The sequence below is a fragment of the Tamandua tetradactyla genome, chromosome 26 (genome assembly GCF_023851605.1).
Source record: "Tamandua tetradactyla isolate mTamTet1 chromosome 26, mTamTet1.pri, whole genome shotgun sequence".
Lineage (NCBI taxonomy): Eukaryota > Metazoa > Chordata > Mammalia > Pilosa > Myrmecophagidae > Tamandua > Tamandua tetradactyla.
Genome location: NC_135352.1, coordinates 3,560,244 through 3,575,144, shown reverse-complemented (window position 1 = coordinate 3,575,144; position 14,901 = coordinate 3,560,244). Strand labels below are relative to the sequence as shown.

Below are 14,901 nucleotides of genomic sequence, written 5' to 3'. Positions count from 1 at the left end.
ACACCCAGTACACAGATCTTCCTGGTGGAATCCATTGGGTAACACAGACCCATGACCAGTGCACACCTCTTCCTAGGGGAGCCCCATGGGGTGACAAATACCACATCCCACACAAACCCATGTCCCCCACACACCTCTTCCTACAGCAGAACCTCTGCAAAGGGGCCAGTGTGGCCACACCAAGCCTTTTCCTCTCCAGATCATAGTGGATCTCATTCCAGAGGTGCACCAGCTCTTGGCTTCCTCCTGCTGATGCCCAGAAACCCTACCAGGGAGAATGTGACTAAGCCCTGGCCCTCCTGGAACCCAGTGGACACCAGAGCCTGTGCTCCCAACATCCAGGATGGAGCCTGGCAGGGACACAACTGTGGGTGATAATTCTTCCACTGTCTACAAAAGCCCTGGGTGACCAAGTGGTGAAAGCCTGAGACACCCAGGAGGCTATCCCTAACCCCCACTGCAGCATGACCCTGTGGTGGCTGGTTCTCCTCAAGGAACCATGAAACACACTCACATCATCTCCCTGAAGGCCACCATACTTGGAGCTCCTCAACCTTTCCATGAGGTGACACAGTTTTCAGCCTGTCCTCTGGGGAGCACAGAGCAAGGAGAAGGCAAAAGATGATCCTCTAACCACAGGTTAAATAGAGGTGGAGTACAGCATGACCCAAACCTCCCATGAAGGAACTCTTATCTCCCCCAGGAAGCTGGCCTTAGGGCTCTGCATTCTGGATGGCGTGAGACAAGAGACTCCTTCTGTCTGAAGAAATGAGTCACTGACCAGACCTGAAATTTAACAATCTGCTTTCATTAACTGCACTTTCCAGACAACTGATCATATGTGGCACTGGCCTAGGTGTGCTGCCTGCCATTTACTTAACCACAATGTCCACCACATAATCTTTCCAAGAGGGCTGTGCTGGTTTTTAATGCCACAAACACTTACGAACCAAGGTTTTCAGAACTGATTGGGTGAGGTGACCAGAATTTCTATGAGAGACAGAATTGTTCAGTGTTCTCTGTGGGGCACTAGAAAAGTCCTGTCTCACTAGGCTGTGACTTCTTGTGGCTGCTCTCCCACCCCACCACCCCACCCTTTGTGTGATGCTTGGATCTCTGCAGAAGTAGCTTCATCATGTCCTTATCTACTGGGAGCCATCAGAGACCATTCACAGAACTTTCCCACCTGTCCAGTGGGGCTGCACAGGCCACAATAGTCACTGTCCTTGGTGTGGGTGGCCCCGACAAACCTTGAAACCACAGAGCAAGAAGACTCCTCAGAGAGACCTTCTTGGACCATCCAACTGAGCTTACAATCCCTCACCTCTGGTATTTGGATCTCTGATGCCTCTGGTTCCTTAATGGCATTTATTACAATTCTGACAAGACTTTGTCATGTCTGTTCACATCATTCATTTACTTTGGCAAATGTGCTGCAATCAAGCCCTTCCTATGGTTCAGGTGTTATGTAGAGTGTCATTGGAGGCTGCCAGGGGCAAAACCAAGGTGGTCCCTCCTTGTGTCCCTGCAATGCCATGAGGAGCGATGCATCAAGGGACTAATGATAACCCAAGTAAGGAACTGTGCAGGTGGTAATAACAAGGGTGAGCTACCTGCATGGAGGAAATTGTGAAAGTCCCTCTGAGGAATGATGTTGGAACAGAAACTTCAAGAGTCAGAGGGTGCCAGTCACACCAGGAATGAGGCTTCCACCCCCAGGAACAGGAAGAGCACAAGTAAAGGTCCTGAGGTGGGGAATCATATCAGAAGTCCAGGATGGAAGGGCAGCCATTTGCCCATCAGGAGATGAAAGTGGGTAGAAGGCTGGAGCATGGTGTCCAGGAGCCACTGAAGCAAGTGCATGTCACAGTCCCCTCTGCACTTGCAGAAATCCCTCTGGTGGCTGTGTAAATAATGCAGATGATGGACAAGAGCAAGCACAGCATAGAAGTCAGGTAGACAGTGTGTTATCTTTGAGGAGGGGAAAGGAAACAGAAGGAACTAGGGAAATGGAGGAGCATTTTGAAGTTAAATTTAACATGAATTATGCATGGATTGGATTATGGGTAAAAGAGAGGGGACTAGAAGCCTCACATCTCTCATTAGAAACACTTTCTGGCCAGATGTATTTTGGAATGCAGAATTTTAAGATTTTAAGGTGTTCTAGTTTGCAAGCTGCTGGAATGTGATATACCAGAAATGGAATGACTTTTAAAAGGGGGGATTTATTAAGTTGCAATTTACATTCCTAAGGCTGTGAAAATGTCCAAATTAAGGCAAGACTATGAAAATGTCTAAGTTAGGGTATCTAGGAAAAGACACCTTGGTTCAAGAAGGCCAATGACGTTCAGGGTTTCTCTCTCAGCTGGTAAGGCACATGGCGATGTCTGGTAGCTTTCTCTCCAAGAATCTTCAATAGCTTCCCCAGGGCTCTGTCCATTCTGTTGGCTTTGTTGCTTCTGGTGGCCCTGTCAATTCTGTTGGTTCTAAAGCATTTTACAAAATGGTTCCCTGTTAAAGGAACCATTTAGCAATCTCACTTTGAATGGTGGAGATAAATCTCTATGAAAACCATCTAATCAAAAGTTACCACCCACAACTGGGTGGGTCACATCTCCATGGAAAAAATAAAAAAGATTCCATCCAGCAATATTGAATGAGGATTAAAGGATATGTCTTTTCTGGGTAATAATAGCTTCAAACTGCCACAGAAGGTATAGGAGACATATACCATCTAACCTTTACCACCCCGGTGTCATCTGGGCCAGCATTGCTTCATTACCTATGTGCTTATTTATATCACAAATCCTGAGGTAAGTCAGGCAAGCAAAATGTTATCAACAACTTCACACCCATACAAGTCAGCTTTGTGCCAGATGAGGACAGGGTTTTAGGTTTCCCAGTGCACTATAAGACATCTGCTTGGCCCTTCTGCCTCTCTCAGGGGATCCTTACTCCCCTCTGCCTTCCATGCTTTCATCCTATCTTCAGGATCCCCCTCCCAGGCCCACCTGCAGGAGTCCCATTGTCCCAAGCCTACCACCAGGACTTACTCTTCCCCTTGCCTTCCTTGAGGAGCTGACCAGCAGTCTGGGACTGCTTCTGCTGGGCCAGAACATGTGTGTTCACCAGCACTACATCCTTGCTGTCCAGCAGATACAGGCGGAACAGGCTATTCAGCAAGGCCACCACCAAATGCTCCATTTGAGTGAGGTCACCTTGCATGTACCAGCACAGATTCCTGCAAAGGCCACCAGCTCCATGGCTGGTGGACAGGTGTCTCCACTTTCTTGTAGCAGTGCCAGGAAACTCTGCATTACATCTTGGGCTGGAGCTCCATGCTGCCAACACAAAGAACAGTCATGACAGCATCAGCAGAGTCAGCATTCAGTTCACATGGCACCACCTGCATCCTCCCCATCCTCAGAACAGCTCAACATTGCTTCTTGGAGTCACAGGAGTTCACCCATAAATGACTGGGATGAGTGGACATCACACACCCTTGAGAATTTCCTCCCCAGTGAATGTCCTCCAAGAACTTCAGCAGAGTACCACATAAGTGCCTCACCCAGCAGCCATTACTGTATGTTCAGTGTACCTCTGCCCACAATAAGGAGAGATCCCAGGGCCAAGGCAGCGAGCATCAAGGTGGAGGTCATGCGGGGTTGCATGAGGTCATGAACCTACAAGTGTGTTCTCCTGCAGAGGTGCGTGGACCCCAGCCTTTGGCTCTAGTTTCTAGTGCTGACTGTGTGTCTGGTGCTGGGGCACTGGGGATGCACTTGACAGTTTGCTGAGTCAGGTCAAGTTATGTTTCTACGGGCTGATTCCCAGGAGCCCGTGCATTCCCCAGTGAGAAGGCCTTGGGTGACTGTGCGGCACCCTGCATCTATCTATAGTTCTCTAGGTCCCCATGCTGTGCATGGCTTCACCATCTGAGGCCAGGGTGCTGCGGGGGTGGGATGGGGGACTGGGAGGAGGGCGTCCTCTGGGCCCCCAGGAAGGAGAAGAAAGTGCTAGCTGGATATTTAGAAAAAATATTTAATATATCTTTTAAGTTAAGATGCTTCATTAAGTTTTTAGTAGTAAAAATAATGGTTTTCAATAATTATTTTATGTAAGCAGTTTTACAATTATTATGAGCATAATAGACTTTTTTGAAATAGTTTTAATTTTAGAAATCCATTTTAAAAATTAAATTTTTTTTTCTTTGCTTGAAGGAATGAAACAAATTAATGCTACCATTTTTTTTCCCTTTTGAAGGACAAGATTAAAAGTCTAAATAGTTAACAATAAGAAAGGGCTATTCAATGACAGGACATGCCAGCTAATTTGTTTTATTTTTTTATTTTATTTTTTTTAAATATGGAATGCTTCACAAATTTGCATGTCATCCTTGCACAGGGGCCATGCTAATGTTCTCTGTATCGTTCCAATTTTAGTATATGTGCCGCTGAAGCAAGCACAATTTGTTTTATTTTAATTTGCTAGTTTGGGATAGGTTTTTTATGCCAGCTTCCTGATGGGTTTTTGTTTCATTGCTTAATTTGTTGGTTTTGTTGAGTTTGATTTTGATTGTTGACTATTTTGTAAGCAATATTTATAAGTATTACCATGGCCTTTCTTATTTTTTAACCATTGTTAGGTTGGGGAACAGGGAAGGGCATTGCAACTGGAGCTGCAGAGGCTGTGTCACCCCTCCAAACCTGACTTCCAGAATTAATTAACCGCCCCTTCTGTACGGCATGACTTCAGGAACTAATGAACCGTCCCTTCTGGAAGTCACCTGACCTCCATCCTTAAAAGCTGCCCGCGCCAAAGCCGACAAGTGGACTCACTTCTCTCCATCTTGTGTTAGGTGACCTCTGCCTGGGAGCACAGAAATAAACCTGCCCACTTTAAATTTCCTGGTCTGTCTTCTTTCATTCTCACCCTTTTGCCTCCTAAACCTTTCAACCATGGGCATTTTAAGTTTATTTTTTAGCTTTTGCAATTTATGCTGAATATTTGGAGCATTTTGATTAATAAAATTAATGTTAATAATTTTGGAATTAGGGATTTGTATTACAATATTTGTGATATGTTTTAAAGATTTTTAAAAGGGGGATTTTTATTATGGTTTTCTCCAACTCCCACATTTTGTTTAGAAATTCTTGCTCTGGAACCCATTTTTAAAATGTTTTTTAGTTGTGAAATATAAAATACACGCAAAAAAGCAATCCATTTCCAAGTACATTTTAACATTTAGTTATAGAGCAGATTTTAAAGTTTGGTGTGGATTACAGCTCCACGATTTTTTATTTTTTTCCTCTGGCTACTCCAAAACACTGGAGACCAAAATGAATGTCAATACAATGATTCAGCATTCACATTCATTTGTTAAACCCTACCTTCTCTGTATAACCCCACGATCACCTTCAATCTTTCTCCCACTCTTTAAGGGTGTTTGGGCTATACCCACTCTAACTTTTTCATGTTGAAAGGAGAATAAATAATATGGGATAGGGGGATGGAACTAGGTGATGTTCTGGAAAACTGGGCCCTCTGTATTTCAGGACCTCTATGGTCCAGGAATCCATCTGGATGTTGTAGGTTTCTGGGAAGTTACCCTAGTGCATAGAACTTTTGTAGAATCTTATATAATGCCATAGGTATTCTTTATGATTGGTAGGAATGGTTTTGGTTGGGGGTTGACAAATTATCATAGACAGCAATGTCTAACTGAAGCTTGCATAAGAGTGACCTCCAGAGTAGCCTCTGGACTCCATTTGAGCTCTATCATAGAGCCCAATTCTTAAGGCTAGTTGAAATGCACGTTTTATAGTGTTTTAAGTGAGCCTGACCCCAATGGTCAATAGGATTTTTATTGGGTTTTGCATCAGGGATTGCAGTATTTGGGGTAGCTAAGTAAACAGTGTTTTGGGGAGATGCTTCTTGTAAGTGGTCTCTTTTTGTTTTGCTTTATTTGATACTATTTGGCTTTTTTAAGATTAGTAACATTTTTATTAATGATTGACTGAATATAGGCCCAATCTGGAGTGTGTGGTGGAAAGACCACAAATCAATAATTTAGCTTCACAATTTGAGCAGGTTCAAAAATAAGAGGAGACTAAATAAAAAGTTACCAGAAAGAAGGAAATAAGATTAGAATAAAGATAAAGGAAATAGAGAAGAGAGAAACTATGAAACTAGAATTGTAGGCTTGAATCTGGCAGTCATGAGTTCAAAAGCTGAGCTGCCACTTAATGGCAGAGGTCTTCTGGAAACTGTTTTAAAATTCACTTGACCTGTATCCTGAAAGTAAAATGGGAACACTAAGCCTAGCTTACTTAGAGTCAACTAAGACACTGTAAACAGAAATATCTTACCTGGTACTTATTGAGTGTATAGCAACCAAAAAAGTAACTGATTTTAAAATAGTGAAAATTACAATCATAGAACTTGTTGAACTACTTTAAAATTTAATAGTTCATGGTACTTTATTTGACCTTTTTGGCAGATTATGTTGCATGCTAAAAATTTTTAAAGCTTTCAAGGATGATCAGAATTGTATTCACTGAGCACTTAGTGTTCCTATAGAATGGGACCATGGCCAAATTCCAAAAATGTCTTCACTATAAGTAGTAGATTTGCTGCAGCAGGAGATGCTCAAATACATATTGAAATCCTCTAATTTCCATCCATTTCCTGCCCATGTTCCAACTGCTCCAGCCTCGGTGAATTTTGTCATGATCACACCAACCGAACCCTGTTAACACCTCTTTGTTTTGTCTTTCACTGCCTAAAAATAGAAAGCCATGATATTATCACTTTATAAAAATTAGGAAATTTGGATTAAAAAGGAGAAAAATTAATATGTCTTATTAATCACTCCAAGAACAACCAGCGTTTAGTGATGTGACATCTATCATTTTATTTCTAGCTCTCCAGGTAGGCTCCTACCTCACAAACTGTCTTGCAGGGCATCCTTTTTATTGTACAATGTATCAAGGGCATCCATCAGGTCTGTGAGTGTGCATCAGAGCCCATATTGCACAGTCATGGTTTATTTAGGAAATTTTCTGCTAGACTGTGCAGAAGTTCAGATTTCCCTTGAACTAATGCTGATATGAAGTGAGAATTCTCTCCAGGTAACCCTTGCCTACCATTTAGAAGCCAATGCAAGTCTCCATCTCTCATCTTGAGAGCATCTTCCCTGCTTGCTGGCTGTGACTCACAGCAAGCCTTTGATTTGCTTTGTGAGACTGTAAACTCCAGTAGAGGAGAGGATGGTGTTCACTAGAAGTCTCACCATTCATGTATTCACTAGAAGATGTCTCAAGCCAGATTTTAGCAGTTTGGTAACTAGCCAACAATTATTTGACCCTGGTCACAGAGAACTGCAAGCACCCTGCACCACCCTCAAGCCTCACTCCCTTTTTCTTCATTGTGCAGCTGCACCCCTAGGCACAGGGTCAATAACAAGGTTGGGCCTGTATAAGGTCAGAGCAAAGGGTAAAGCCTCTAAGGACCATCTGACAGGCCCCCTGTTGGGAAGGCCCCCATCCTAGGGCCCTCCACCTCTTTTATCAAGGAACCCCGGAGGTGGAAAGACACACATCCCCACCAAGATTCTCTGCTTAGAAACAGGCAGTCCTCTTCTTGGGGTATAAAGGTGCCTCCCTTCTCTCCATCCAGGTTCTGGAAACCAGAATTAAGGGTGCAGGAATCAGAGAGTAAGGGCTGTTTGCCCCACGGGGCTAGAAAACTGACCTGATGATTTCCTAGCCCAGACTCCTCTGCAAATTACATCTCCAGAGCCAGACTTGACTCCCACAGTAACTTGTGGCCCAGAAAGTGGGGGGTTTTCAAATTTCATCACTTTTACCAAGTGGTTGCAGGGTAAGGGTTCTGGCTCCTCCACCCTCATCACAACCATCTGGGATGTAGGCACTTCTGCTTCATCAGGGCCTGAGAATGCACATCCCACCCACTGGAATTCAGCCTAGGAGGACTGAAGGGTGCCCGGGATGGGACACAGAGAGGGTGCAGGGGGGAGCAAGCCACCTGGGGGTCCTCTGTCACAGGGTTATCAGCCTCCAGTGGGAATAGCCGACCCTTTCCTTTCCAGATGGAAATGAAACTTTATGGGGTTGGACAAATTGCCAAGTGCATCATCCATGACCCTGCGCTGGGCATGCAGGAAGCATTGGAGACTGGAGCAAGTGGCGATGTAAGAGCCCCAGTTTGGAAAAGGAGGGGCAACATGGCCCATGATTTGTAGCACTCATGACCCCACGCAGCTGAATCTGTGGTACTACTTTTGCACCTGGGCCTCCCCAGATGACCTTGAGCATGTGTTGGGCTCCTAGGTCATGGAAATGGAGAAGAAGAATAGCCAAGCCGTGGAGTCTGAGGTGAGAACAGGTGGGGGCAGCTGAAGGGGTAGGGGGTGACAGTTGGGATTGGGTAGGAGCTCCTCACTGGGTCAAGAAGCTGGAGTTTAGGGGCTAGAGGCAGCTGATAGTGTCCAGAACTTTATGAGCCACAAGCATGACCTGACAGGTATCAAGGTGCACAGTAGATTGGCATCCCCTCTGCATATGCCCAGCAGGTTTCTTCCACCTTCTTCTCCTCCTTAAAGACTTAGGCCAGGGAAATCCTGGGCCAAAAGGCAAAACCAGAGGGACCCCAGATGAATCGATTTCTGATCTTAAAATCATGTTTCATGTTCAGACAGCCCAAGGTCAGTATAGGCCTGGCCTCCAGCTTGCATCCCCATCTCCCCACCAGCCTTTCCCCAGAGTCTGGTGGAAAGGGTTTCTGTTAAAGAAAGCCTGTGTTCCTGAGGATCCCTCCCCAAAATGGAAGTCCCAGAAGCTCCTTTGAGGAGGGAAGGCTGGGTCTTTGGGACATTTTCTGAAGTCAAGAGCCTGCTTCAGTCAGATGGGGTGCAAGAACCAGCATGATCACCCCTGGTTGGTGGGTGAAGCCCTAGTTCAGGGTTTGGGGATGGGTGGGCCAGTAAAGTCTGAGAGGCAGGGGTCTTGAGGCTAGAATGTGTCTCGCTGGTAGGAGTGAAGTGGAGAAGGAAGGAGGAACAGAAACTGTGCCTGGCAAGAACCAGCCCAGGAATTCCAAGGGCAAAATTCAGGGTCAGCAAGGATGAAGAGAATGAGACAGAGCAAATCCCCTCTCCCCCAGCAACAGGACAGATAGGGCCTACCCTTGACCTTCTTTGGACACATAGGTTCTTGCTGCCTTCCGGAATGCAGTTTATAAGTGTTGATGGAAAGTATTGATTTCCACACCCCACCCCACTTCTAGTTCTAGAAGTTCATCCTATAGAAATAATAGTTCAATTGTGAACAGAGGAGTTCTATTTGCAAAGGCAAGTACTAGGACGCTACCTAACTGCTCATGGAGAGGCACACTTCAACCACCTCAAGTCCTCTGTTGATGGAATACATTGTGGGACTATTTTATGGGCAGTGACACATATGTGATGACAGGCAGATGGATGTCTGCCTGTCATCATTCTTTCTGTCTGTTGTTAGCAATATGCATTGTTTAATTCCATTGAAGAACATTAGAGTGTCTTGAAAATGATAAGGACTTATGGATATTTCTTTTCCAAAATTAAGAACCAACTCTGAACCAACAATCAGATTGTTTTGTAAGGGCACATTTTTGCGTCTCATATTTTATGAAGTTGGCATGACAGTCCCACGCATTTCCAAGAAGGGTGTGTGTTGTGGTCACTGCATGTCTCTTGTTAAAATAGGTATATGTGCCTGTAGTTAAATTCATAAAAACTGGGGAAATATTCAGAAAGCCTTAGAATCCCACTGGCAAGGGCTTAGCTCTGGAGGAGTTGAGTAGAAAGGCCTGACAAGGAAGAACACAAGCCTCCCTGGCTCTTGGAGTGGCCTTCTTGGTGTAGATAAGTTCAGAGCTTGGGCACGAAGGCTAGTATGGTGGGGTCTCCACCCTGCAACCTTTAGGAGTTTCTATGTCTCTCTGAACTGGAGACCCTCACCCACCAAGTGGAGGAAGCTCTAAGGTCTTCCTCATATGCTCCTGCGAAAGGAAGTTGCCCTAGGAACACATACAGACCTGTCACCTGCAGGGTCAACAAGGAGTGCCACTATTTGGGGTTCTCCTTTTATCATGTACTTTTTTCATTGTTTGGACCAGGGCAGATTTTACTTCTTTTTAATTTTCGATATCTTCCAAGATTTTTGTTTCTTCCCCCAAAATCAATATGCTTAAAAACAGATGGTATTGATAGTCCTGCAGCTTTAGTAGCTTCTTTTCTGAAATGGAAATATCGTCTGTGACTTCTGGCCAGAGTGCTTTCTAAGTGCATGGGAAGGCATGGGACATTTGTCTGCTAGAGGTGGGAAAGTTCTGGTGAAGAAGTTCGGGGCCCCCATCAAATTGAGAGCCCAGAGAAAGAGTCAGATGGAAAACCTATTGCAAATTATAGGACAAGCATGGAAAATATACAAGGAGAGAGTGTATGGGTGGAGCCAAGTGCACAGAGCACCCAGGGTGGGCCTTTCAGCAGCCATAAGGCTCAGAATGACCAAGGGGAGCAGAGGAGAGGTTCAGAGACAGAGATGAGCTGTGGAGGATGACCCCGGGCACCTAAGTGGGGCTCAGATGGAGTTCCTGGGGGACTGGATTCTTTGGGGGATTGGGAGGTAATTCTAGAGGGTGTTTGACACCCCCCCATGCCACCTTTTCTCTGGTGGTCTCCTGTGACTCCTAGATGCAACATGGAGCTGTTTTGAGGATGAGGAGGGCACTGGCATTGTTATGTGTATTGCATGGTGACTTAGCTGGTGCTGAAATGACTGTTCTAGGTTAGCAGTGTGGGCACCCTCATATGATGCAGAGCTTCCTGGTAGTGCTGCAGAAGATTGGGGATGCTGAGAGTGGAGCTGGTGGTCCTTATGTGAAAGTCCTTATGTGAAGGCTGTGCAGAATGATCTGGCCCAAGCAGAGTCCTTGATGGAGGACCTGTTGGGGAGTCAGCTCTTCCTGTACCTGCAGGACAGCGAGAACATACTGCTTATATGTGCACTTGTGCTGGCCCAGTGGGAGATGGCCACCTGCCATCTCCTGGGAGGTAGGCCTGGGTCTGATGGTCTTCTGGAAGTAAGCCTGGGAGGGTGCTCCTGAGGTAGGCTTGCAACAGTGGAACTCCTTAAATTGGGCTTAGATGGAGGGCTCCTTGAGGAAAGCCAGTGGTGAAGGGGCTCATGAAGGGAGGCCTGAGCAGAGGGGCTCCTGGAGGTGGGCCTAGGTCAGAGGGAGGGCAGAGCAAGTGTACATGGGCCCTGAGCACGAATGGCAGAGCCTAAGGCCCTTGACCTCATTGGGCAGTAAACCTGACCTGTATGGGCATGAAGTTAGTGATGATGTTTATTTACTCACTTATCTGATGATTTATGACTTAAATAAATTCAGTGTGGACTGATGAATATAGGCCCAGGTGATGTTGGGGTAGTACAGTTTATATGGTACATGCCTGTTATAACTTCCTCAAATCTTCAAGTTCTAAATTCCAAAGTACACCTGGCTCAAACTGTTTTACTTTTTTGTTTGTTTGTTTGTTTGTTTGTTTGTTTTTAAATTGAAAGGTACTGGGAATTGAATCCAGGTTTCTGGCATGGCAGTTGAGAACTCTGTCTGATGAGTCACCATGGTTCACCCTCAAATTGTTTTGAATGAGGGATGGAGGGATGTGGGGTCTTTTTGCCACTCTCTTTCACCCCATGACACCATTCATGAATAATTCATGTTAATTTACCGTCAAAATGCTCTTCCATTTTCCCCAGTTCTTTCTATTTTCCAAATCTACCTCCACAGAGCAAACACAATGTCTACCTGACTGTTACCCTCTGCTCTCTCCTGAAATGTGTTCTTCATCTAGCTGGTGGAGGGATTTTTGTGAGTGTAGAGGGGACTATGTCATGTGTCTGCTTCAGTGGTTTCCAGACCCCATGCTCTGGCTCCATCTGCTGCCCAGGCTCATCTCCCAATGGTCATGCTGGCTGTCTTTCCATCCAACACCTCTAAGATCATTCCCCACCTCAGGACCATCACACATGCTATTCCTGATCCTGGAGGTGGACCCTTGCTCTCCAGAACATCAGATAGTTTCATCTCCTTACCCCATATTAGTGACAGACTCTTACAATATGAAAAATTTAGAATGACAATAGCCCAAATATCCCAAAAGAGAGGGAAAGAAACATCAAAGATGATGGTGGAGTTATACAGACAAGGTAGGGTTTAAAAATGAATCTGAACACTGAATCATTAAATTGATATATTTTTTAGTCTCCAGTATTTTAGAGCAGCTAGAAGTAAAAACCTAAAATTGTGGAATTGTGACACATGTCAAACTCTGAAACATGTTCTACAACTGATTGTTGTGCTGGGCTTTGAATTTTATAGCTTTTTTTGTATATAGGTTATTTTTCACAGAAAAGGAAGGAAAAAAGTCAATTGTGATGATAAAAAAATGTTTAATTCACTAGCCTCCTATATTCTGGAGCAGCTAGAAGGAAAAATATGAGAGGATCATATGGTAACCCACGACAAACTCTGGGATCTGTCCTGTAGCTACTTGTTGAAGAGTGCTTTGAAAACTATTACTTTTTATTTTCTTTGTTTGTACATATGGCATACTATACAACAAAAAATTTACAAAAAATGGATTGATGGATTAAGAATTTCAAAGGTTATGATTAATTTGAAGATGAAGTGATAGAAAATAACAAAGTAAAACTCAAAAAGAAAATGGACTTTTAAACAAAATAAGAACCATAGGTACTTTGGTGGACATAATTCGCCCAAATCAATTTGTAATTGGCAAGACTGAATGAGAAAATTACACATGGATAGAAAATATATTCGAAGTTATAATGTTTGAAAGTTTTCAAATTATTGAATAAAATGTAAAAAATAATGCCACAGGCTTGAGAATCTAAAAAGAAGTTAAGACTAAGAAACGTGATGAAAAACCACCGAATATATTAAGTAAAAATGGTGGAAAATCAGCAATAATAAAATAATAATATTAAAAATAGTAATAATAAAATAATAAAATAAAAGCAGCCAGAGAGGAAAAATATTACATATAGAGGAACAAAGATAAAGATGAGAACAGATTTCTTATTGGACGAATGTAAGGAGGGAAAACAGTAGGGAAAATATTTAGGTTACAAAACTAAAATTGTCAGCATATTATATAATATTATATTACAATAAAAATTCCTTTCATAAAGAAAAATAAAAATGTCTTCTACAGACATAAAAATGCTAAAAGAATTCATCTTCAGCAGATTTATATAAAAGCATATGTTAAAGGAAGTCCTTCAGGAAGAACAATAGAGATATGGGTCTAAAGTATGAATACAGACAAAGGAACTGAGAGTTTCAGAAATGATAAATGTGAGTCCAAAAATTGATGCATTTTATTGTAACAAATAAATAAATAAATTTATTGTAAGAAATAACTGTTTAAACATGTTGAATGCTAATGAGCTTTGAAAATAGTCGAAAAGCCATGAGTGGATAAATGGAAATATTTTAAGATTCTTATGTTATGTGCAAAGTGTTATAATATCAAAAAAAGGTATGCATAGATGAATTAAACACATACACATATATACAATAAAACCTGAACCAACAACCAATATTAGAAAACAAAGAATTATAACTTAAAAGGAAACAGGGAAGATAAAATATACTTAATTCAAATGAAAGCAAAAATAAATAAATAAACAAGACACAGTTTAGTCTAAAAAGACAAAAAAAGTAGCAACATGTTAATATTAAATCCAATTCTAGGGATAATTATAATTAATGTGTATAGTCTAAACTATAATGTCTAAAAAATGTGTTTAGACTATACACATTAATTTAAAGGAAGAGTTTTTCTGATAGAATTGAAAAATAATACCCAAATCCATGCAGCCTACAAAACATGCATTTTTATATATAAATGTATTTTAAAATAAAATATTTAAATATAAAATATCAACATTAGAAAACTGGAGGGGTTAATTTATTACATGTATATCAGAATAATATAGATCAGGGGCTTCTAGGAAGACGGCAGACTGGAGTGGAGTAAGTTCATTTCTGCTCCATGAAATAAGATAGAGACGGGGAAAAACGTCCAGGACTGCAGGTCCTGGGACGTGAGTAGTTTAGGAGAGTCTTTAGGCACTTTTGGTGGGGAGGAGGATTGGGGAAGTGTGAGTGGGTCGGGTGAAGAGGATCACCGTGAAGCGGGCTGTGGTGCATTGGCGAATTGTGATAGGAGGGAACTGGCCCTCCTCAGTTCCAGCCTGCACAGCTACTGGCTTAGAAACCTCCCGACATGGTTGCAGTGGGCAGCACCTGCAGGGAGCCCAGAGGCTGGTGGGAGAAGTGATCACCCTGTCTGGGGCGGGAAAAGCCAGCCTACAGTCATGGTATCTAGCAGGTCCACTGGTGGGGTCCCAAGTTCCCTGAAAGGGACCCACCAGCCAGTTGTCCCTGGGCATCCACCCTGCTGAGCAGACCCCCCTGCTCAGCAGACCCCTGCTCAGCAACCCTGGCTCAGCAGCCCCTCTGCTGAGCACACTGGACGTGGGGAGGCGAGTTATTCTGCCCAGGAAGGCGGGGTTGAGGGAGGAGGAGACTCAATCCCACCATCTTCTGGTCAGACACAGTAAGTGCAGTGTGGCAGCACCAGACAGAAAGGGGAGAGCTTGAAGGCGGAGAAGCAGGACGGTTGTCACTTGCTGGGGAGAAGGCATAAGTGCAGACAAACTAACTCTCTATCTGCCTACATCTTTATTTTTATCTTAATATTCTTTTTTTTATTTCCCCCCTTTAAAACATATCCTTTCCATACAT

General features: G+C 43.5%; 1 non-coding gene and 1 pseudogene across 1 annotated transcript; both read right to left on the bottom strand.

Annotated features, from left to right (window-relative positions):
* Positions 1-3,659, bottom strand: part of LOC143669608 (pleckstrin homology domain-containing family A member 3 pseudogene) — a 32,618-nt pseudogene extending 28,959 nt beyond the window's left edge.
* A 700-nt stretch (positions 3,660-4,359) lies between these two features.
* Positions 4,360-4,466, bottom strand: LOC143670075 (U6 spliceosomal RNA). Its single transcript, XR_013169256.1, has one exon. It is a non-coding gene; the product is annotated as a U6 spliceosomal RNA (small nuclear RNA).
* Positions 4,467-14,901: the final 10,435 nt, after the last annotated feature.